The 26,232-nt window shown below is 34.6% G+C and overlaps 1 long non-coding RNA gene across 1 annotated transcript; it reads left to right on the top strand.

Moving 5' to 3' along the window:
- Positions 1-1,967: 1,967 nt before the first annotated feature.
- LOC147076767 (uncharacterized) lies at positions 1,968-24,404 on the top strand. The gene is made up of 3 exons (XR_015069700.1): positions 1,968-2,659; positions 23,166-23,781; positions 24,021-24,404. It is a non-coding gene; the product is annotated as an uncharacterized LOC147076767 (long non-coding RNA).
- Positions 24,405-26,232: the final 1,828 nt, after the last annotated feature.

Genomic DNA, 26,232 nt, shown 5'->3' with positions numbered 1-26,232 from the left:
TCTAAACGGAAATAATCACGATTATTGTTCAAAGCTAACAACAATAACTGGACAATATTGAAAATCGACGTTTACAAAAAATGTTAGAATAGGTATCAGTTTTTTCTTCAAATTAATGAAATCAGTTTGGCAAAAATTAATACCTACGTACTTGAGTCATTTGAGTACCTACCTAGGTATTATTTTGTTTATCAACGATTAAAGACTGATTTTTGAAACGCTGTCTGTCTAAATTTTTGTTATTAAAGCGTCAATGATAGTGAGCTAGATTACGAGCTGCTTGTTGGCAAATTTACAAGCTGCCTGTAAAGTCGCCCAATGTCATCATCGAACAAGCTAACAAGCAGATTGTAAACAATCTACCGAGAAAAGTTGAAAGCCGGTCAATTTCACACGCTACACGCCGGCGCGTGGGCCTACTGCGTCTGCGCAGTAGAGCGTAGTAGCGACCTCCCGGTAAAAAACGAACTACGTTCTGTCAAAATAGTTGCTAGCTTGTTGGCTTCTCAGCGAATGGGAAGCTGAATCGCCCGCTTTTAAATTCGCCAACAAACAGCTCGTAAAGTAGCTCAATGTCATTGACGCATTATTGACGAATGCAAGAGATTTTATTGCCTCTGTGTTCGGCGACGACTGTTGATAAAATAACCTGTGGTTGAGTGACACGGTGCATCGTATTAACCATAGTCATTTGAGTACCTAGGTAATATTTTGTTTATCAACGATTAAAGACTGATTTTTGAAACGCTGTCTTTCTAAATTTTATGTTATTGAAGCGTCAATGGCATTGAGCTACTTTACAATCTGCCTGTAAAGTCGCCCAGTGTCATCACCAAACAAGCTAACACGCAGATTGTAAACAATCTACCGAGAAAAGTTTAAAGCCTATCAACTTTACACGCTACACGCCGTCGTGTGGGCCTACTGCGCCTGCGCAGTAGAACGTAGTAGCGAACTCACGGTTAATAACGAACTACGTTCTGTCAAAATAGTCGCTAGCTTGTTGGCTTCTCAGCGAATGGAAAGTTTTGTGTATCATCATCACAATCACAGTAGCTGAATCGCCCGCTTTTAAATTCGTTAACAAACAGCTTCTAAAGTAGCTCAATGTCATTGACGCAATATAGCGCCTGTACACAACATGCATGGAATTACAGTCGGCAATTGGGTTTATTTTAAATTGTCATGACAATAACTGTTGACACGTAAAAGTGCTGACTGTCTCTCCACTCTCATTCTTCAAGAGTTAGCGAGACGCGAGGTTGTCATTTTATACTACTATCTGACAGGTTGTATTGAAAATCAGATCCCAAAATGAGTAGTTCGGTTTTTTACCGGCATGTTCTCTATCGCTCTACTGCGCAGGCGCAGATCGAAAATAATTTTACTTGCGCTCAATAAAGCTTCAATTACATTGAGCTTCTTTACGAGCTGTTTTTTGGCGAATTTAAAAGCGGGCGATTCAGCTACTACGATTTGATGATTACACATAAAACTTTTCATTCGCTGAGAAGCCACATCCAGCGATTATTTTGACAGAACGTAGTTCGTTTTTTTACCGGGAGGTTGCTACTGCGCCATTTTCCAAACTGGAGCGCTCAATATTATACGAAAATAATAACATAGATATCTAATTGCATGTATCTAATATATAAAAATTAATATTTGTTTGTGTGTATGTTTGTTTGTTTGTTTGTTCGTATTTAATGCGCAGCCATACCGTTCATCTGATTGCGATAAAACTTTGTCAACTTATTGCTTGCACTTGCGCGAAGAGTATAGGCTATACTAATATATGATAATGAATGTCTGTCTGTCTGTATGTCTGTCTGTCTGTCCCATATGCGATATACCATTCATCAGATTGCGATGAAATTTTGGTAAGTGGTTGTATGCACACCCATGAAGGTTTCTGAATTATTAAAATCATCATCTTCTTCTTCTTCTTCATTCTATTTTCTTTTATTCGTATGGTTCCTATACCATTCATCCGATTGCGATGAAACTTTCATCAGTTGTGGTGGTAACACCCGTAAAAGTTTCTGAATTAGTACAACCATCTTCTTCTTCTTCATCATTATATCTTCTTTTATTCGTATGGTCCCTATATCATTCATCCGATTGCGATGACACTTTCGTCAGTGGCTGTGCCAACACCCGCGAAGGTTTCTGAATTGTACAACCATCTTCTTCTTCTTCTTCATTTTATCATCTTTTATTCGTATGGATCCTATACCATTCATCCAATTGCGATGAAACCTTCGTCAGTCGTTTTGGTTACACCCGTAAAGGTTTCTGAATTAGTACAACCATCTTCTTCTTCTTCTTTATTCTATCTTCTTTTATTCGTATGGTCCCTATATCATTCATCCGATTGCGATGAAACTTTCGTCAGTGGTTGTGCCAACACCCGCGAAGGTTTCTGAATCATTTTCTTCTTCTTCTTCATTATATCTTCTTTTATTCGTATGGTTCCTATACCATTCATCCGATTGCGATGAAACCTTCGTCAGTTGTTGTGGTAATACCCGCAAAGGTTTCTGAATTAGTACAACCATCTTCTTCTTCTTCTATTCGTATGCGTTCCTATACCATTAATCCGATTGCAATGAAACCTTCGTCAGTTGTTGTGGTAATACCCGCCAAGGTTTCTGAATTAGTACAACCATCTTCTTCTTCTTCTATTCGTATGCGTTCCTATACCATTCATTCGATTGCAATGAAATTTTGATTAAGTATTATGCTCACGCCCGCAGAGGTTTCTGAATTGATACAACCATTTCTTCTTCTTTTTCATCTATTCTATCTTCTTCTATTCGTATGCGTTCCTATACCATTCATCCGATTGCAATGAAATTTTTATCAAGTGTTGTGCTCACGCCCGCAAAGGTTTATGAATTGATACAACTATTTCTTCTTCTTTTTCTTCTATTCTATCTTCTATTCGTATGCGTTCTTATACTATTCATCCGATTGCGATGACATGTTGACCAGTTGTTGTGCGCACGCCCGCGAAGGTTTCTGAATTAGTACAACCGTCTTCTTCTTCTTCTATTCGTATGCGTTCCTATACCATTCATCCGATTGCAATGAAATTTTGATTAAGTATTATGCTCACGCCCGCAAAGGTTTCTGAATTGATACAACCATGTCTTCTTCTTTTTCATCTATTCTATCTTCTTCTATTCGTATGCGTTCTTATACCATTCATCTGATTGCGATGAAATTTTGACAAGTTGTTGTGCGCACGCCCGCAAAGGTTTCTGAATTAGTACAACCATCTTCTTCTTCTTCTATTCGTATGCGTTCCTATCCCGTTAATCCGTTTACAATTAAATTTTGGTGAGTTGTCGTGCGCATGCCCACGAAGATTTCTGAATTAGAAAATCATCATCTTCTTCTATTCGTATGAGTTCCTATACCATTCATCCGATTGCGATGAAACTTTTGTCAGAAGTTGTGCGCACACCTGCAAAGGTTTCTAAATTAGTATTATATAAAATACAAAGTTTGTTGTTTGTTTGTTCCATCCAATTTTGGTTTTTTACTGCATATTAATAACATTAATAACGTTTCCATATTTTGGATTCGATTTTAATTTAGTGTTCTTTTGTTTGACCTTTACTCCTATTATTTATTATAAGGCTATGGCCAAATAGGCTGTTGCTTTGCTTGGTGGCTACCTGCTAGGTGACATATCCTAGCGAACGGACTGACACTATACTATGACAAAGACCACGCTGCACGCTTCGCGCCTCGCTACGTGATTATTAGTGTTGGTACTACGTGTTGGTTATTTTTATTATATTTGCAAGATGGCGAATGTTTTTTCAGAATGAAAAACGTCAAACACCGTATATTTTGAGGTTATGAATATTGACGCATGAGATGAGTTAACATTATGCAAATTTTAAACTTAAATCCTCTGTGAGAAGTAGAATTCTGGTTAGTTTTGAGAGTGACATCGTTGTTGAGTTGAGCGCTCCCAAATGTCAAATGATTTTGTACCGAAGCACGTAGCGTGCAATGTGGCAGTGGTGTTTTTATTAGACAAGCATAGCACCTAGCGAATCACCTAACTATGTAGCCTTAGCCTTAGTGTTTGTTGCCAGTACCCATAATCAATTTAATAATTTATTCGTCTCTAAAACAGCAACACATTTAATCGTCTAAATCTAAACAAACACAAATTTAATTTGAATACGACATCTATTGTTGTCGTTTTAATTTATTTTAAAATAAATGTATAAAATATAAATAATGTTTCATGAATAGGTACCCACTTTGTTCATTACGAGATTTATATGACAAAGGTTTTTAAAAATTACTTTTAATTAGTTTTTCCTAAACGTTCACTTGTTGATTGTTTTCATGCCGACATGATATGACTCGACGACAATCGAATATAGATTGATAAAAATCGATAGGCAGTATTAAAATTTCGTTAGATTATAATATAAAACTGGGTCGTTCCCGGTTGATTTAACACATAGTTTGTAGCTTAGAATCCGTTAAAAGATAAGAATTAAATGAAAACAAATAAAATTGTTAGTCTGACATATTAAATCGAACTCTGCATAGAAAATATGGCTGGAATTATGGGAGAATAATATCAAAAGCAGTTTCAGACCAAACCACTTCTGACAGTCAGAGAATGGTTTAAAGTTTTCCGGAACAGTGAACCAATGATGTAATAATTCAATTACGAGTCCATTGCTCTTTCAGACACAAATACTACCTACTCCGGTAAATGACAGACTGATAACCAATAATATAATATTACTGTTATGGAAAAGTCTCAAAAAGCTCAGACACTCCGCATTATAATTATTCCTCGTTTTATCTAATTATAACATCTTGGCTAGCAGTTATTGCAACTGTAGGGACACTCGCATACATGTTACCGTACTGGTTGTTAAATAGTTTTCTACATAAATAAATAACGACCAGTACTGGTTTTGTCCATATCAATTGACATCATCTATTCTAACAATCATAATATGTGGGTATATTTTAGAATCGTAAATGGCATGTCAGACATTCCAATTTTTACAAATTATTTCTGTAGGTAATCAGTTTGTACTTGAGTGACGTATGATTAACGTATGCCACGAGAATTTACTGTCAGTCGACTGTGCTCAAAATTTGAAAATGATTTCGGGCATATGGCCACTGTGAGTGTCCTTGATGTAGCGCATTCTGGACATACAATTTTAGGAATTTTTTTCGAGCAATGCAATATATCACAAATAACATGAATACTGTGAGCTTCCAAGGAGTCAATTATTTTATTAATTTAAATCAATATTCTAGACAATAAAAAAAAAAAAAAATTGAGAGTAAATTCTGCCACAATACCAAAGAATAATAGGTAGGCATTTCGTTGGTTCTTTTTTCGGTACCGACACATTAATTTTCCATGTGACACACATGGAAAATACACACAAAAAAAACAATAGTTGAATTATAAAATAAAAAATTTTAACGCTATTAATTTCGTGACAAAGTTTCGGTTGATTGTTTTCTGCACAACGCCATTCAGTCTTGTCATAATTTATATCTTATGACGATTCAGCCACGTTAAGGCTCGCACAACCCAACGCGAATATTCGCAGCGAATTCGCAACTCAGCCGCTATCGCTGTCGCTACCGCTTGCATTTGATGCGAATTTCGCGTTTGGCATCACACCAATGCGACAGCGACGCAGACATAGACTAAATAATTTTATTTCCGCGCCAGATTTAAAATTGTAAATAATATTAATATTTTACGTCAAATATTCTATAATTTTTATCAATTAAATATGAAATACGTACACTATAGCGCTTTTAGAATTGCTACAACTTTTACGCGAGTAAAGTGTATTATAGGTGGTAGCATTGGTTGGAGCCATAGACTAAATACATCAGAAATTTGATTTTGAGCGGCCGTCAAGTTTTAACACAAAACATTTTTTCCACATTTTTAAACGATACCATTGAGTTATTTTATTGCATATTATTTCATGTATTTTTATGGTTTTACCATTGAAATTACATGAAAAATTCGCATTTTTGTATTTTCACTAAGTACCCCGTCAAAATATCCTGAAAAAATCACCCGCCATCGGTACGGAAGGTCCGGTCAAAAGAGTCTAGAAAAAAGCCAACGCCGCTGTAATGCTCCCGACCTACCTGTTGTTAATGAACAAACGAAATATTTATGCACGCAGGAGATCTAAGGATACAATGAAAACATCAAATTGTCATATATTTTGCTATTTTTGAGACTCTTTTGACCGGACCTTCCATACCGATGCGGATGCTTTTGAATGATAATATAAAATTATTAATATATTTGAATGCTTGATACCGTAATGTCAAACAATCGCAGCGCTCCATATTGAACTTTGTAAGATAATAACTTAATTTCCTTCCGAAATCTGTGCGTCGCGAATAATTTGCTGTCAACAGCGTTCCCGAAAATCGCAGCGATTATTCGCTGCAAATTCGCACTCAAGACGCAAGGCGGTCGCTCAAGCGTGCTCTTTCCCGTAAGCCAATACGAGCTTGAATAGCGAATATTAGCTTTGGTGTGTGGACCGCATTATATTGCAATATATACACGACTTTCGTATAAAATACACAATTATTTGATTTGGTTCTATTTTCAGACAGTTGTAAACACATATATCAGCATTAACCACTGACTTCATCTAACACCACGGGAAACAAACCATTGGTGTTAAATCGTACTAAAATTCAGTCAGTCATTGTTTCGCTTGCAGTATTAAATCCTGCATAAATTTTATGCTGTTGAAACGACATCTCGTCCGGACAATGTCATTCGTATTCACAACACTAAAGCAGTCATTAATCTTGGCCTGGTAGAAAAACGCTCTCCATTGACCGATGGTGCCACCAACGTATAAACTGCACCAAACGGTGCATTTTTTTGTGCATTATTATTTGCAAATTGTATATAAATAATAATATTCCAATTTTACGTAAAATTTAAGCCAACAATAAAAGTTTCCACGGCTAGGTATAGTAATTTTGTGTATAACTAAATATCATATCCCATACCACACACATCACATTATCCTTTCAAATCATGTGGCATTTCGAAGTATGATATATTAAAATATTGTTTAAACTATTGATCATGCAGTAAATTTTATACTAATAAAAGTATTTTTTGTGATTATGGTTTCGCCTTTCGGCATATTACGACATTCCGTTCATTCTCCATTGACACACTAACGCGATATTTGTCATCGAAAATGGTGCAAAACTGATCGACACTACGTAGTGCTGTTGATCAAAAATTATTTTATCTTTTATATATATTATTATCCTACAGCTTTCCCAAGTTTTGGCGAGCGATTTTGTGCCTTATTCGTCATGTCCGATGGGTTCAAAAAAAAATTGGTTCTCGGATCGTTTAAAATGGGTTTTCCATAGTTGACAGCCGCATGATTAAATTCCATTCGATTTCGGTGATTTTTGTTCATTTCCCGATACATTGTCCAGGGACACGCGGCTTTATTGACAACTGATTTCGTCGGGAAATTATTTTTTCACAATGTTTGCAACACTCAAACCAACTCACCAAAGATGGCCGCTTTAAATTTAAAATGCGTTTTAACCGATAAATACATTTAATTTTCACAAACTAATCATAATACGATTAACCGATAAACATATTAGAACTGATTTATATAAATTTGTATGAATTAAGTTCTTTGTTTTAAGTTAAGTTTCTAAATCTCTGACGGAAAGATAGTCTTTTGACACTACGTATTTATCACGCTATGTATACTAAACTACATTATTTCAATTTACCCACCACATATTTACTTATCGGATGCATTAGAGTGGCTATAATTCGAAGCGAGCACAATTTTATAAAACTCAACACAGTTACAAAAAAATCACTTTTAAAAACTACCATCCGTCATTCTTAGGTTGTTGTTGATGTAAAAAACGACAGGTTATATTATTAACATCTCATAATTATTTAAAAATGCACAGCACTATAATAACTCACATTTATAGTAAGTACCTATTGATAACTATAATAATTATTCAAATAAACAATAACATTTATACGAATTCCCATTAAAAACAGTTCATTTTATTCGCGGGCATATTTTCACGATCAACTATGCGATCAACCCAGTGTTGCCAAGTCAAAATTTAGAATTTCAGTAGATTTCATAAAATATCAGTAGATTTTGAAAAGCGTAGTAATTGATAACTATAATAATTATTCAAATAAACAATAACATTTATACGAATTCCCATTAAAAACAGTTCATTTTATTCGCGGGCATATTTTCACGATCAACTATGTGATCAACCCAGTGTTGCCAAGTCAAAATTTAGAATTTCAGTAGATTTCATAAAATATCAGTAGATTTTGAAAAATGTAGTATATTAGATTAAGAATATCAATAACTAATAATATTAATTTATTGTAAACAATGATGATATTAATGGGTAAAATGGCGGTCTTGGGTAGAGTTACAATGCTTTTTATGTCTATTTATAAGTGTACAACATCAAAAAAGGTCATGCGTAAATCATTTCAAGTTTATTATTAAAAGAATCATCAGTTAATTTACAATTACGGAGAAACACAAATAGATTTCTTGAATTTCGAAAAAAAATCAAAAATTCAGTATAATGGCAAAAAATATCAGTTGATCTACTGAAATTTCAGTAGAGATGGCAACACTGGATCAACCATAGAATAATATTTCAAAATTTGATAACGTTACATTTTTTTAATGGCTGTTAAATGATAACTTTTTTAAACCAAAGAAACTTATATACATTCAATTAGCTGATATAACACAAAAATATTTAAAAGGTATTCAACAATAATTGGTGTTATAATATACATACTATTTAAATCATTATCCCCCCTGACCATGTCCGATCCTAATAGGATCATATGGGCCTCCACAGAGTAGAGGTTTGTATTAACAGATTTTGTTATTTTACGAGAAATGGATTTCAGCCACTTGCTCAACCTATTAGGTCCACACCCTGACTCACACACAAATTGAAAAACAATATGTGTACTTGCCAGACCCAGGATTCGAACCTGGGACCCACGGCGTGATAGTCCAACGCTTAAGCCACTCGGCCACCGTGGATGTTATCATTATCAACCAGGATCAAGAGTCCGCAACCTGATTTAACTACGAATTTGTTATATTATACCTATTTCTATCATCGTTATCAACATCGACCTGAACCAATCCACTGCTGGATAAAGGCCGCCCTACCCTGAATCTACTCCTTTCTGTCATTTGAATTGCTGTATTTATCAAAATTGGTGATATTGTATTTATCTACTGATACCGAGAGTGGAAGGTTAGAAACTCACATGTCTTCTGGGAAGATGTCCCGATCCGGTATCACTTCGGGTTGCAGGTCATGTGTGGACATCATAGGGCGTAATTATTGATAACACGTATTTTTGATTTAATAGCCTGCGCAGACTGGTTTATTTACACATTTAATTATACAAACATCGATTGTTTTACATCATTAATTACACTTAAAGAAGCCTTAGATTTGGTTATCGCACAGTCGTCACATTGGAGCACGTGTTTGAGCGCATTAGCGGAATTGACGCCAGAGCGTTTTATCGAAGACGCGAGGCGTGATTTCGAGGTGGTTATGGGAGTTATTATTAAGCCGATAACACGGAAGGGATTCACTTATTTATAATATTAAAACGGGCGTGACTTGACAGTTTACATCGTAAAGAACCCAGGCCACACCGAGGGTGTAGCCCTAGGTACCTTGCACTTTGGCGGAAGAAAACGTACTGTCTTACAATTATCTAAAATCACAGATTTTGAAGATCGGTGCACTTTTTTGCTCTGAAAGTGCGGTACGCGCAGGGTGCCGGCGGGTTATTTGTCACGGCTGTGAGCTGTAAATTTTTGGACGCGCCTCGGCTGGAGGGGTCTTTCTTAGAAGTTATCGGTCAAGCCGAGACACCGTCTCGCACGGCAGAAGAACCAAACTTTCGGTCGCGGCCCTCCTGACTTTGATTAAATTGTGGATTTGGAATTTGAAACTGTCGGGCTTCAGGGCCTTCCTTTTTCTTTTGGTGATACTACATATTCATATCGTTATCGTCATCAACTAGGATCAATCCACTGCTGGATAAATGCCTCCCTAGCCTGGCTTATTCCTTTCTGTCATTTGAATTGCTATATTTATCAGTGATATTATTATCTACCTATCTATATATAATACCATTATTATTATGACGAGCCTCAATAAGTCCACTGCTGGATGAAGGCCTCTCTACGTTGATTGTATTCTTGACAGTATTGAATTTCTATATTTATTAAAAATACTGGTGTCATTTATCTACATATTCATATCATAATAAACTAGGATCAATCCACTGCTGGATGAAGGGTTCCGCAACCTGATTTTACTACTAGCGGTTAAACGATTGATATATTTATCAAAATTGTTGATATTATATTTACCTATTCATAATATCGTCATTATCATCATCAACCAAGATCAATCCACTGCTGGATGAAGGTTATCCCAACCTAATTCTACTCTACTTGGTCATATAAATTGCATTATTTTTTAAATTTGTGATTTTATGTACCTATTCATTTATATCTTCATTACTTATCGTCATCGACCTGTATCAATTCACTGCTGGATGAAGGCCTCTTTAAGGGGACGTTCTACAGAATTGGCCTTGAGAATTGAAAATATGATTTTTTTACATGTGGTCCATAATATCTGGTCTACTAGTTAATATAAAAAGGTCGCGTCAAAGTTGTTTGTGTCAATAAATTTGCTCTATGACTCGATCCGACTCATATTTCATATTTATTTCATCAGGGCTGTCGAAGACATATATTATAAATATTTATAATTTTAATTTTTTATTTATAAAATATATTATTTAAGTTCTGTGCATCTAATGCCGGGTCCACACTGGCAACAAGTTAAGTTGCTGGTAACCTTGTTATAATTTACGATAATTATGATGATTATCGTAAAATTTATTAAGCAATTATGGTAAGTATCGTAAAATTTAATGAGGTTGCCAGTGTGGAAATGGCTTAATATCCACTGTGTTTTATGTAGTGGCATAGACCTGGGGTTAACTAATTCAGGAAGTCAACACCCATGATAGAATTTTTTCCAGTTTTGGTTGCATTATATTCCAAAACTCTTCTGTAAAAATCGTTTCCGATTTTATAAATGGAAATTTCTCGGTGTACATAGTAAACAAACCTACCAATAAAAAAAGACAAGAAGGAACATACTGATTCATCGCAGTAAAATCTGGCAATCAAATTCGCCATTTTGAAAAGCGACGATTTTGCGTAAACAAATATCACGTGGTCTGTACGTGTGCGGCAAACTTCGAATGTGTTTGTAATTTTGTGTATTTTATGTTTGTGTATCACGCATTGTCGGCCATGTTTGCCGGCCTTTCTGATTGCCGTGATTTGTACACATCTTCCTTCCTGTTTTTTTTTATTCGTAGAAACAAACAATATTTTTTATTAGTTATATGAAGTTGGCCTTGAATCTGTAATAAAATAATACACAATTAAAAGATTTTGAAATAGAAAAAAACACATTTCCAAGCTTTCAGCCGTGCTCACTCATGAATGTCATTTGTCATTTTGAGAAGTATATACACATTTTGATGTTATCTTGCAAAGTGCAAATATAATGTTTTCAAATAATTGATATGGTATAATTATACCATCGTATTATTTTCTCGAAATCATAAACATACTATAATAGTATTTGAGTATCAACCTATGTTCAATTTGAATTGGGTTATAATAATAATATACCTGTATATATATCAATAGTATATTTGCTACAAAATCCACCCAAGTTATCAGTACGGACTTGCACAGGTTTGATTAAAAACTATGATGAAATTAACATTTTAAAAATATTAATTCATAATATAATTTTGACAGCCCTGTTTTCTGATCGGCGTACATCTTGCAGGTGTTTATAAAATAATAATAATGTTCAGCGGCATACAATATCAATAATAATAATAATGTTTCTTGAAATAAAATCTCCGATGATTAGTGATTTTTGCGAAAAGATCGATTTAAATTAACGTACATACGACGCCGAGGTCCTTTTTTTACTAAATTATATTCGAATGTCGAGCTCTTCAGCGGCCCCTTAAGCTGATTCCACATCTTTAGGTCTTATAAATTCCTATTCTTATCAGAATTGTTCTATTCCTCTCAAATATAATATATATTGCTTCATTATTTATCAACATTTGTCTCGATATGAATGTCCCGCACCGGGAAACTATATTGTTTAAAGTTAATTTTTAATTCAAATTTTGATTTTTTAAATATTATTCATGGCTGCAAGTATTTATTTTTTATAGACAACGAAACAAAATAATGTTTAAATCTATTTTTTACACTGCTAATCTTCTATTATCTCAATGGGACCCGAAGGAGATTAATATCACGTTAAGTTGGATCGTTATTTATGATAATCTCATAATATATTGCTTTATATTCGAATGATTGAGGCGTATAATTATTCATCATATTTAACTGCACATATATTGTATAAAAATTAAAATGTCAGTGGTAGCAATCGGCGATTCTGCTAGGCATAGCAGCCTAAGGCGGTGTTAGACGATATTGTGAAGGCCAGACTTCTGAATAGACTACGCATTTTTGTCCAAATTTATATTGGTAGTGACGATTTGCAAATCGTAAAAATGACAAATCAGCGAAATGTCAAACTGTCAGACGTGAATAAAATACCCTTCCCGAAGGAAAAACTATGGCGCCATCTATGCATATTTCACAATTATATTAAAATCCATCACCGCCAAGCCGTCTGTAAGACCTAGCGAGACAGACTGGCGACCGCCAGCTGGCTCAGCTTGTCAATAATTAATATTATAAGCAAACATTGTACATTGCTGGAGTGAACCAATGCTATTTAATTTACATCAGTCAATTACCTACTTTTTTCTTATCTGAGTTTTTTCATTCGAAAATATAATAATTTTGTTTATACATAGCTACCATGGGTTGTATCACGATGATTGTATTATAGTCTGTTTTATGTATTTGTTTTTAATGTTAAATTCAGATTCAGATCACACCGTTATTTGATTTGTATTTAATCCCTAGGTAGGCACTTAAATTATTTCATCATTTTCACCATTCGTCATCTCTACTTTATAATGCCTGAAGATGCCAAAAGGCAAAAGCATCCTAAAAGTGACCCAAATTGATGAGTTTATAACCGTAGTTTAAAATTCATAATTTTACATTAGATTTATATGGTTTTGTAGGTTTCTACTAATGAATTTTCCACAAGGCATCACGATAAAGCTACAAGTCCTCAACCCTCACCTGATGGAATGATACAGTATTCAGAAATTACGATTGATGAGCAAAACTTGAAAAAAGAAATCCTAGATCAAGATACTCCGAAGGAACTTAGACTCATTCTGAATAGAGTAACACATTTCTCACGTAATTTAATTTGTAGCATTTGTAACGCTGTTTTTGGATGTGTAAGTACTCTAAAAAGTCACAAACTGAATCACACGGATATAATTGATGACTTAAAACATCCATCTTTTAAATGCGTTGTATGCTCATATAGATGCTCGCAACCTGGTGATCTTAAGATACATAAAATGACACATACTGGTGAAAAACCTTATAAATGCGATATGTGCTTGTATAGATGCTCGACACGTTGTAATCTTAAAAGACATAAAATGACACATACTGGTGAAAAACCTTATATGTGCAATGTATGCGCATATAGATGCTCGCAACCTGTTGTTCTTAAGAAACATAAAATGACACATACTGGTGAAAAACCATATAAATGCAATGTATGCTCATATAGATGCTCGCAACTTAGTAGTCTTAAAAGCCATAAAATGACACATAGTGGTGAAAAACCTTATGAATGCAATGTTTGCCCATTTATTTGCTCGCAACCTAGTAATCTTAAGATACATAAAATGACACACACTGGTGAAAAACCTTATAAATGTGATATGTGCTCGTATAGATGCTCGCTACTTAGTAATCTTAAAAGCCATAAAATGACACATACTGGTGAAAAACCTTATAAATGCGATGTGTGTACGTATAGATGCTCGTTACTTAGTAGTCTTAAAAGACATAAAATGACACATACTGGTGAAAAAACTCACAAATGCAATGTTTGTTCATATAGATGCTCGGGACTTAGTCTTCTTAAAAACCATAAAATGACACATACTGGTGAAAAACCTCATAAATGCAATGTATGTTCATATAGATGCTCGCAACTTAGTCATCTTAAAAACCATAAAATGACACATACTGGTGAAAAACCTTATAAATGCAATGTATGCTCATATAAATGCTCGCAACTTAGTCATCTTAAAAGACATAAAATGACACATAATGGTGAAAAACCTTGTAAATAAAATGTATTCTCATACATATGATCGCAACATGGTCATCTTAAGAAACATAACATGACAAACACTCTTGTATAGATGCTCGACACGTTGTAATCTTAAAATACATAAAATGACACATACTGGTGAAAAACCTTATATGTGCAATGTATGCGCATATAGATGCTCGCATTCTGGTGATCTTAAGAAACATAAAATGACACATACTGGTGAAAAACCATATAAATGCAATGTATGCTCATATATATGCTCGCAACTTTGTCATCTTAAAAACCATAAAATGACACATACTGGTGAAAAACCTTATGAATGCAATGTTTGCCCATTTATTTGCTCGAGACCTAGTATTCTTAAGAGACATAAAATGACACACACTGGTGAAAAACCTTATAAATGCAATGTATGCTCATATAAATGCCGGCAACTTAGTCATCTTAAAAGACATAAAATGACACATAATGGTGAAAAACCTTGTAAATAAAATGTATTCTCATACATTTATGATCGCATCATGGTCATCTTAAGAAACATAACATGACAAATACTCGTGAAAAACCTCACACATGCAGTGCGTGTTCATGAATAGTTAATTAATCTTTTATTATTAGATGTGCCCGTATGCTATTATAATAATATAGTATATAATAGTATATGCAAAATGTCTTTTTGTATTTGTAAAGTTTGAAAATTGTTGAAGAAAAAGTCCGTCGACTATGATCTGAAATGAATTTTCACAAATTATGCTAGTATATTTTTTAATCCGGAAGCAATAGTATTTAAAGGCCTCGGAATTTCATATAAACTTAACTCATCGTTAGTTTTTAGTGAGAAATCATAGCATTAACATTAATCATTAACAACCAAAGATAACTCGTGTTATTTTTTTGCCATTTTCTTCTTTCGACCATGTCCGATCCTAATAGGATCATATGGGCCTCCACAGAGTAGAGGTTTGTACTGACAGATTTTGTTTTTTACGAGAAATGGATGTCAGCCACTTCCTCAACCTATTAGGTCCATACCCTGACTCACACACAAATTGAAAAACAATATGTATACTTGCCAGACCCAGGATTCGAACCTGAGACCCACGGCGTGATAGTCCAACGCTTAAGCCGCGCGGCCACCATGGGTGCCTTTTAAAAACATACCTAAGACTACCCATGATGCAGTCAAGATTAAATGGACTGGCATTACTTTATATACATAGAGAGATTAAAGTAACCACGGCCGAAGTAATTCAAGAGCTTTGTAAAAAGAAAAGAAAACTTAATTTTGTTCTGTAAATAAAATTTTGAAATCCTACTAAATGTTTACATTTTACTGAATCTTAATGATTTTTACCACTATTGAATGAAGTTCTATCAGATTATTGATGCTTAAGAGGGGACATGCTCAGCGTAGGTCAAAATGGAGCTTTTATTGCATTTTGAAGCCTTATTATCCTTTATATTTATTTTAAACATTTGATTACTGCATAAAGTATTTTTATTACTTACATAAAATAGTATTCTTTTAAACCTCTCGCTCTAATGTTTTAGAATATAGTCATATTTCTATACATGCATGTGCAGTGGTGTTAAGATTTTTTACTTTTATTAATTTTTAAACGCATTTATAAAACCATAAGTATAATTTATGACGAGATGATTTTAGTATAATATTTACTATAAAAAAATATATTGATAATCGCTGTGATCCCAAATTTGACAAGAATTAGGCATTTTTTTATTCAAAAAATCGGCAAGATTAACACATTTGAAAATAATTCTAAATATATTCATTATAAGCTATGTCTTCGACCATTCAAGTCTAATAAACATCCTACGAATAATGATTGCTTTATAATAAGTATTGACCTAAGAATAAGGTAGTGTTTTTTTTAAATACGCCATTTCTTTTGGCATTCCCCAGTAGTTAAGCTAAAACATACGGCCGTAGCCATTAATTGAGAAACTAAAACTGAAGTAGGCAGTAAGATCATGATAACGCGCGTGTTTGAACATGTGCCGTTAAAAAAAAAAGATTTTTTTTTCGGTTAGGTACATGTTCATACACGCGCGTTAACATGATCTTACTCGCTACTTCAATTTTAGTTTGTCAATTTATGGCTACGGCCGTATGTTGCAGCTTAACCACTGGGGAATGACAAAAGAAATTGCGAACAAATTTATAATTGCCATATAAATTTGCTTTTATGTACATTAGTACTTATTAAAATAAACGAGTTGGATAGAGCCTGATCCCAGAAAAAGCCTATTGTCAATTACTTACCCCTCGATTTGTACCTACGTTTTACAGTTATCTGTTTTTTTTTTGTAAAATACCATAAGCGCTGCGTCTGACTATTAATGTGCTATATTGATATGCCTAATTAAATTGGCAGACGCGCAGATCCAACGATCCACGCTGACCGTCGCGACCAACGTCTTTACACTGTTTGTATTACACGCAACGATTCGATCGCGTTGGTCCTTGATTATGATTGGTTTATAATAAACTTACTATTGCTATTATTAAAAACAGGTTGACCGAAAACTATTTCCTCGTTAGATAGGTAGCTACACTGAATAGTTTTCCCTCACAATTTTACGTAAAACTCATCTGCTAATCCTAGCGGGCGGGTGCTTCGGATATTTTCGTACGTTCTCGCCAATCTTCGCTTGCATCTGCAGAAATCGTGCCAGACGGAAATAAGATTGGTTTCAATTTGCTCACGATCCCGGTAAACCTTAGATAATTGATTTTGGCAATCGTGATTGAGACGATCGGGCCAGACCAACGCCATATTTAGATACAAAGCCCGAGAATATCTTTTTGCACAAGCATATTTCTCAAACCTGTTCAGTTGTCAAAATCAGATCCTAGTTTTCTTTACCCCCTAATAAATTATAAGCCCTTTCTCGTTTCGAATTGAATTATAAAAATTTGGCAAATCAAATACATTACCTATTACTGTTATTTATAAATATACCTACATTCCTATTATTCATCAGCTCTCAAAGTCAGACTAGGTATTCCTTCATACAAAATCGGTGGTATACCAATATACCTACATAAAATGTTTTATTTAGAATTGAGTTATGCATTACGTTAGTGGAAGGTGTGTTAATGATAGTGTATTATTTATCATTTTAAAACTCGTATTTTTATTAGGAGCCTCAGAGGGACATTTTTTTTATAAAACAATATTTATCAAACAAAATCCAAAGCGACAGAAATAATATAACAATAGGTACATAAATTATCCGTCCAGTAATACCTTCCCAATAACAAATTGATTTCAAATTTATGAGGTTGGACGATAATATTTCATACAACATCAGGGGCACTAAACAAATTATTTTTAAATATTAACAAAACACAAAATATGAAACAATCAACACTTACAATAACATTAATATCAAGAAATATTTATGATTAGTCAGAATTTACAATAAAAAATAATAAAATAAACAATATTATCAATTGAAATAAGATCGAATACAAAAAAAAATTACAACAAAAATTAAATACAAATAATAAATAATGCACAATATATAAAGTTATGTTTTATTTTTTAGAATTATTAATAACCATGTCCTTGCTTTTTCGTACAAGGTGTTTGTTAGTAATTTTGAACAATCACAAACACCCAGGTTTTGAGAAAAACACATAAATGTTTTTTTCATGACTGGGAATCGAACCCAGAACTCTCGGATGGAAGGCCAGCGCCTTACCCACTGCACCACAAGAGCCGCCTATAAAGTTATGTTATAACAATCCCAAATATTAAATAGGGTATAATAACGGAGAAGACACAAAATATAATTGATCATTTAATAAATTAGAATTGGGCAAAAATTTATACCTATTAATTTCAAGGATTTCCTCTTTATCCTATTTTGTAGAGGTCTCATTCAAATGCAGAATTTTAAAATTTTTAACAACCTACAATAATCTTTTGTACGGAGATGAATGGTCGTAACTAAAGAACATTATACCAGGATGACCGTTCTCAAATTTCATGCATTTAATTTTTGGCCATGAAGTCTGTTACCCTCTTCATCCGTGTTTCTGTTTTTCATTGTGGTATCAGCTAAGAACTGAAGTTCGAGAAAAGCTTTATATCTCATTTCAGTAACCTGGTATAATTTTTTGTCTTATTTTTGCCTTTCTTTGATCTTGCAGCCTTTAATATTTGCATCCAATCATTCATGACAAAGGCAGTTGTATTTATCATTGCATGCTCAATGGCTGAGTGCATGGAGTCACACTCCATGTGTAAATGGCCGGATTCCAGGAATTGCTGTTCGATTATGTCCAGGTGAGTATCTTGCACAGCATGCATCAAAACAGCAGATACTTGCTGATTGCGTTTTGCCCTCCGCCGATGTCAGAAAACGGTGATACCTATTTGATAGTGATTGGTAAATTGTATTTAAGTAAAATGGTCCCAATTTCATTACTCGTACATTGAAATTGTCAAATCCTTGACTACCATTCCGTCTCGTGTAAAAATTAAAAATGACGCTTTGGGTTGCGAATTATTTCAAAAATCATTTCAGTGATTTACATTTTTTTTAATAAACTTTCATAAAAATGTAATACATAATATATATTTATACAAGTGTTGATATTACAATCTTTTGTTTATTCTGTTACGAAGCATTTAGGCGATTTTATTATAACGTCATAAATTCTGATGTAGGTAGGTCCCTACTATTCCATAAGATTCAGGTTTAGTATTCCATTATTTATATTTACCCCGCCATTTTTAACTTTCTTCTTCTTATTGTGCCATCCCTTAGCGGAGGTCGGCCACCATCAAGGCGATCTTATCTTTGTCGTCTGCTACCCGGAACAGTTCAGTGGAGCTGCACTCGTACCAATCACGGAAGTTCCTAAGCCACGAAATGCGGCGCCGTACACTGCTACGCTTACCATTGATCTTTCATTGAATGACAAGTTGGGGAATGCTGTCTAACATTGAGTCTGGCAATAAACAACCGGTCTGCAGGTAAAACTAAGGGACAGAGCATGCTTTCGCGACCGCCTTGCGTCTTGAGTGCGAATTTGCAGCGAATATTCGCTGCGGTTTTCTGGAACTCTATCGACAGCGAATTATTCGGCGGCGGACAGATTTCGCCAAGGGAATTAGTAAAATCAAAATGGCGACGATTCGGATGATTGAAAAGCTGATAGAGTTGGTCCGGAAATATCGAATTCTTTACGATTTGTCTGGCAAGGAGCATATACAATACAATAAAAATGCAAAGCTGCATGTTAGGCACCTGCAAAAAAAATCTTAAAGATACATAACCTAAAGAAAATATTCTTGAATACTATCAAATCAGGATATTATTGACAAATAATATAAAATGACGGTACTGTTCGGTTAAAGCGGATACAGCGGAAAACGCATTTTGAAAATAGCCGATAAACTGGATTATTTTTTAGGTTAACCTAACCAAACCTAACCTAACCTTACCCAAACTAACAAATAATCCAGTTTATCGGCTATTTTCAAAATGCGTTTTTCGCTGTATCCGCTTTAACCGAACAGTACCAAAATGACAATAGGTACTTACGTTACCGATACCGAAGAAGATGGCAGTATTGGACACAAATTACATCAATGATATAAAATTATTGTTATACTTGAATGCTCGATACCAAAATGTTAAAACAGTCGCAGCGCTCCACATTGAACTTTATAAGACAATAACTGTTAGTGCACTAACAAAGCTATAACGTCATGACGCACATTAATATTAATGTGTATATTATAAATATCGGGACACAATAATTATTGTATTTTTTAGCGTATCCATGCTGTCAAAAAAAATGTACATAGGTTAGACAGCGACGGCAATCAGATACTTTTTTTTTTTCATATTATGACGACATCCTTACCACTTTCACCAATTTCGATGCCAATCTCATTCCATATTTTATCTTTCTTTCGTATATTTTTATACTCCTTGTCAGACAAATCGTCAAGAATTCGATATTTCCGGACCAACTAGATCAGCTTTTCAATCGTCCGAATCGTCGCCATTTTGATTTTACTAATTCCCATGGCGAAATCTGTCCGCCGCCGAATAATTCGCTGTCGACAGAGTTCCCGAAAATCGCAGCGAACATTCGCTGCAATTTCACACTCAAGACGCAAGGCGGTCGCGCAAGCGTGCTCTGTCTCGTAAGCCAATACGAGTTTGATTGGCGAATAATTCGCCGCGAATATTCGCTTTGGTGTGTGGAGCCCTTTATAGACAATAGCATGCCAATAACCTGTAACGTCAAAGGTTGTAGTGCAAAGCACAATTTATTATATCGCCTAATAATACAATGATAACATCCAATATACTGTGATAATTTTATAATATGTTGTTCTTGTTATTATTTTTTATGTCATAATAATATGATGTGGGTAGGTACTAGAAAGGTAGATATAATAAATAAACGAAATGTTTATCTAATAGGTAAATAGGTATGTAAAACATAATCATGTCTCGATGTTTTATAATAGTTAAAGCATAGACAATGATAAATTGTGGTCGAACTCCTGATCTCTATGGAAGGTGAGGAGAAGCCATTTTATAGATGCCATTGAATAAGGCGGGACGCACGCGGTAGTGAAGTTATTTACTGATTTAAATATCAAATACACATAAAATGGAAGTAAAAACAGAAACAATCGATGAATCAATATTGCCCACGTAAAAGAGGTACTTACTTATATAGATTCATAATATTTTGTTTATGCGAGTGTATTCATAATTTTGTTGACAAAATTTCTCAACGGAAATAATCACGATTATTGTTCAAAGCTAACAACAATAACTAACTGGACAATATTGAAAATCGACGTTTACAAAAAATGTTAGAATAGGTATCAGTTTTTTCTTCGAATTAATGAAATCAGTTTGGCAAAAATTAATACCTACGTACTTGAGTCATTTGAGTACCTACCTAGGTATTATTTTGTTTATCAACGATTAAAGACTGATTTTTGAAACGCTGTCTGTCTAAATTTTTGTTATTAAAGCGTCAATGATAGTGAGCTAGATTACGAGCTGCTTATTGGCAAATTTACAAGCTGTCTGTAAAGTCGCCCAATGTCATCATCGAACAAGCTAACAAGCAGATTGTAAAAAATCTACCGAGAAAAGTTGAAAGCCGGTCAACTTCACACGCTACACGCCGGCGCGTGGTCCTACTGCGTCTGCGCAGTAGAGCGTAGTAGCGACCTCCCGGTAAAAAACGATCTACGTTCTGTCAAAATAGTTGCTAGCTTGTTGGCTTCTCAGCAAATGGGAAGCTGAATCGCCCGTTTTTAAATTCGCCAACAAACAGCTCGTAAAATAGCTCAATGTCATTGACGCATTATTGACGAATGCAAGAGATTTTATTGCCTCTGTGTTCGGCGACGACTGTTGATAAAATAACCTGTGGTTGAGTGACACGGTGCATCGTATTAACCATAGTCATTTGAGTACCTAGGTAATATTTTGTTTATCAACGATTAAAGACTGATTTTTGAAACGCTGTCTCTCTAAATTTTATGTTATTAAAGCGTCAATGGCATTGAGCTACTTTACAATCTGCCTGTAAAGTCGCCCAGTGTCATCACCAAACAAGCTAACAAGCAGATTGTAAACAATCTACCGAGAAAAGTTTAAAGCCGGTCAACTTTACACGCTACACGCCGTCGTGTGGGCCTACTGCGCCTGCGCAGTAGAATGTAGTAGCGAACTCACGGTAAATAACGAACTACGTTCTGTCAAAATAGTCGCTAGCTTGTTGGCTTCTCAGCGAATGGAAAGTTTTGTGTATCATCATCACAATCACAGTAGCTGAATCGCCCGCTTTTAAATTCGTTAACAATCAGCTTCTAAAGTAGCTCAATGTCATTGACGCAATATAGCGCCTGTACACAACATGCATGGAATTACAGTCGGCAATTGGGTTTATTTTAAATTGTCATGACACTAACTGTTGACACGTAAAAGTGCTGACTGTCTCTCCAATCTCATTCTTCAAGAGTAAGCGAGACGCGAGGTTGTCATTTTATACTACTATCTGACAGGTTGTATTGAAAATCAGATCCCAAAATGAGTAGTTCGTTTTTTTACCGGCATGTTCTCTATCGCTCTACTGCGCAGGCGCAGATCGAAAATAATTTTACTTGCGCTCAATAAAGCGTCAATTACATTGAGCTTCTTTACGAGCTGTTTTTTGGCGAATTTAAAAGCGGGCGATTCAGCTTCCCATTCGCTGAGAAGCCACAAGCCAGCGATTATTTTGACAGAACATAGTTCGTTTTTTTACCGGGAGGTTGCTACTGCGCCAGCGCTCGAAATGGAATATTTTCCGAACTGGAGCGCTCAATATTATACGAAAATAATAACATAGATATCTAATTGCATGTATCTTCTAATATATAAAAATTAATATTTGTGTGTGTGTATGTTTGTTCGTATTTAATGCGCAGCCATACCGTTCATCTGATTGCGATAAAACTTTGTCAACTTATTGCTTGCACTTGCGCGAAGAGTATAGGCTATACTAATATATGATAATGAATGTCTGTCTGTCTGTATGTCTGTCTGTCTGTCCTATATGCGTTCCTATACCATTCATCCGATTGCGACGAAATTTTGCTAAGTGGTTGTATGCACACCCATGAAGGTTTCTGAATTAGTAAAATCATCATCTTCTTCTTCTTCTTCATTCTATTTTCTTTTATTCGTATGGTTCCTATACCATTCATCCGATTGCGATGAAATTTTCATCAGTTGTGGTGGTAACACCCGTAAAAGTTTCTGAATTAGTACAGCCATCTTCTTCTTCTTCATCATTATATCTTCTTTTATTCGGATGGTCCCTATATCATTCATCCGATTGCGATGACACTTTCATCAGTGGCTGTGCCAACACCCGCGAAGGTTTCTGAATTTGTACAACCATCTTCTTCTTCTTCTTCATTATATCATCTTTTATTCGTATGGATCCTATACCATTCATCCAATTGCGATGAAACCTTCGTCAGTCGTTTTGGTTACACCCGTAAAGGTTTCTGAATTAGTACAACCATCTTCTTCTTCTTCTTCATTCTATCTTCTTTTATTCGTATGGTCCCTATATCATTCATCCGATTGCGATGAAACTTTCGTCAGTGGTTGTGCCAACACCCGCGAAGGTTTCTGAATCATTTTCTTCTTCTTCTTCATTATATCTTCTTTTATTCGTACGGTTCCTATACCATTCATCCGATTGCGATGAAACCTTCGTCAGTTGTTGTGGTAATACCCGCAAAGGTTTCTGAATTAGTACAACCATATTCTTCTTCTTCTATTCGTATGCGTTCCTATACCATTCATTCGATTGCAATGAAATTTTGATCAAGTGTTGTGCTCACGCCCGCAAAGGTTTATGAATTGATACAACTATTTCTTCTTCTTTTTCTTCTATTCTATCTTCTATTCGTGTGCGTTCCTATCCCATTCATCCGATTGCAATGAAATTTTGATTATGTATTATGCTCACGCCCGCAAAGGTTTCTGAATTGATACAACCATGTCTTCTTCTTTTTCATCTATTCTATCTTCTTCTATTCGTATGCGTTCTTATACCATTCATCTGATTGCGATGAAATTTTGACAAGTTGTTGTGCGCACGCCCGCAAAGGTTTCTGAATTAGTACAACCATCTTCTTCTTCTTCTATTCGTATGCGTTCCTATCCCGTTAATCCGTTTACAATGAAATTTTGGTGAGTTGTCGTGCGCATGCCCACGAAGATTTCTGAATTAGAAAATCATCATCTTCTTCTATTCGTATGAGTTCCTATACCATTCATCCGATTGCGATGAAACTTTTGTCAGAAGTTGTGCGCACACCTGCAAAGGTTTCTAAATTAGTATTATATAAAATACAAAGTTTGTTGTTTGTTTGTTCCATCCAATTTTGGTTTTTTACTGCATATTAATAACATTAATAACGTTTCCATATTTTGGATTCGATTTTAATTTAGTGTTCTTTTGTTTGACCTTTACTCCTATTATTTATTATAAGGCTATGGCCAAATAGGCTGTTGCTTTGCTTGGTGGCTACCTGCTAGGTGACATATCCTAGCGAACGGACTGACACTATACTATGACAAAGACCACGCTGCACGCTTCGCGCCTCGCTACGTGATTATTAGTGTTGGTACTACGTGTTGGTTATTTTTATTATATTTGCAAGATGGCGAATGTTTCTTCAGAATGAAAAACGTCAAACACCGTATATTTTGAGGTTATGAATATTGACGCATGAGATGAGTTAACATTATGCAAATTTTAAACTTAAATCCTCTGTGAGAAGTAGAATTCTGGTTAGTTTTGAGAGTGACATAGTTGTTGAGTTGAGCGCTCCCAAATGTCAAATGATTTTGTACCGAAGCACGTAGCGTGCAATGTGGCAGTGGTGTTTTTATTAGACAAGCATAGCACCTAGCGAATCACCTAACTATGTAGCCTTAGCCTTAGTGTTTGTTGCCAGTACCCAAAATCAATTTAATAATTTATTCGTCTCTAAAACAGCAACACATTTAATCGTCTAAATCTAAACAAACACAAATTTAATTTGAATACGACATCTATTGTTGTCGTTTTAATTTATTTTAAAATAAATGTATAAAATATAAATAATGTTTCATGAATAGGTACCCACTTTGTTCATTACGAGATTTATATGACAAAGGTTTTTAAAAATTACTTTTAATTAGTTTTTCCTAAACGTTCACTTGTTTGATTGTTTTCATGCCGACATGATATGACTCGACGACAATCGAATATAGATTGATAAAAATCGATAGGCAGTATTAAAATTTCGTTAGATTATAATATAAAACTGGGTCGTTCCCGAGGTCCATTTACCTGGATCACCCAATGTTAAAACTCCAACTTTTTTTGGGTGCATTTGTTTGTGCATCGTTAGTGCACGTTTGTGCACGATTTTTTTTCGTTTGTGCACATATAATAACAGAAAAATTCCAATTTCAAATTGGGTGTTCCAGCTAAACGTTTGGGCTCTAATGACATGATACTTGAACCAATAAATTAGCCTTAAATTTTTTTTGTTAAATGCATCTGATTAGGTATATTTATGTCAACTTTAAACACATTTTTTTAAATTTTTATCTCTTATATTAAGCTAGTAATTTAATTTTGAGCGGCCGTCAAGTTTTAAAACTTAACATTTTTTTTCCACATTTTTTAATTACACACCTTTAAGTAATTTAATTACATGATTTTTCATGAAGTTTTTATTGTTTTTTCATTTAAATTACGCGAAAAATTCGCATTTTTCCATTTTCACTAAGTACCCCGTGAAAATATCCCGAACAAAAAAGACCGCATCCGTTTGGAAAGTCCAGTCAAAAGAGTCTATACAAAATAGTCAAAACGGTGTAATGCTCACTAAATATGTCCGTTTATACTACCTAAAACTTAAAATTACTACCTTTAAATTGATATTTTGATTACACAAAAGTGTCAAAATTACAAAAACATTCTTAACATTTATCTTTTTATTTATGATTTTGAATAGATCAATGTCAGTTGCATACGGGAAAAGCAGTAATTAATAATTATTCTTAGGTACCTACTGTTTTTTAACAATATGATCCGTAATAAAAATAAATAAGTTATTAGAATACAATTAGGTATGCATATTTTTGAAAAATGCAATATATTTTATGCAACGATATTTTCTTCAAAAGATAATA

Source organism: Rhyacophila brunnea, unplaced genomic scaffold (assembly GCF_057557595.1).
Source record: "Rhyacophila brunnea isolate RB1 unplaced genomic scaffold, BYU_Rbru_1.0 scaffold_13, whole genome shotgun sequence".
Lineage (NCBI taxonomy): Eukaryota > Metazoa > Arthropoda > Insecta > Trichoptera > Rhyacophilidae > Rhyacophila > Rhyacophila brunnea.
This window is presented reverse-complemented; position numbering and strand designations above follow the sequence as displayed.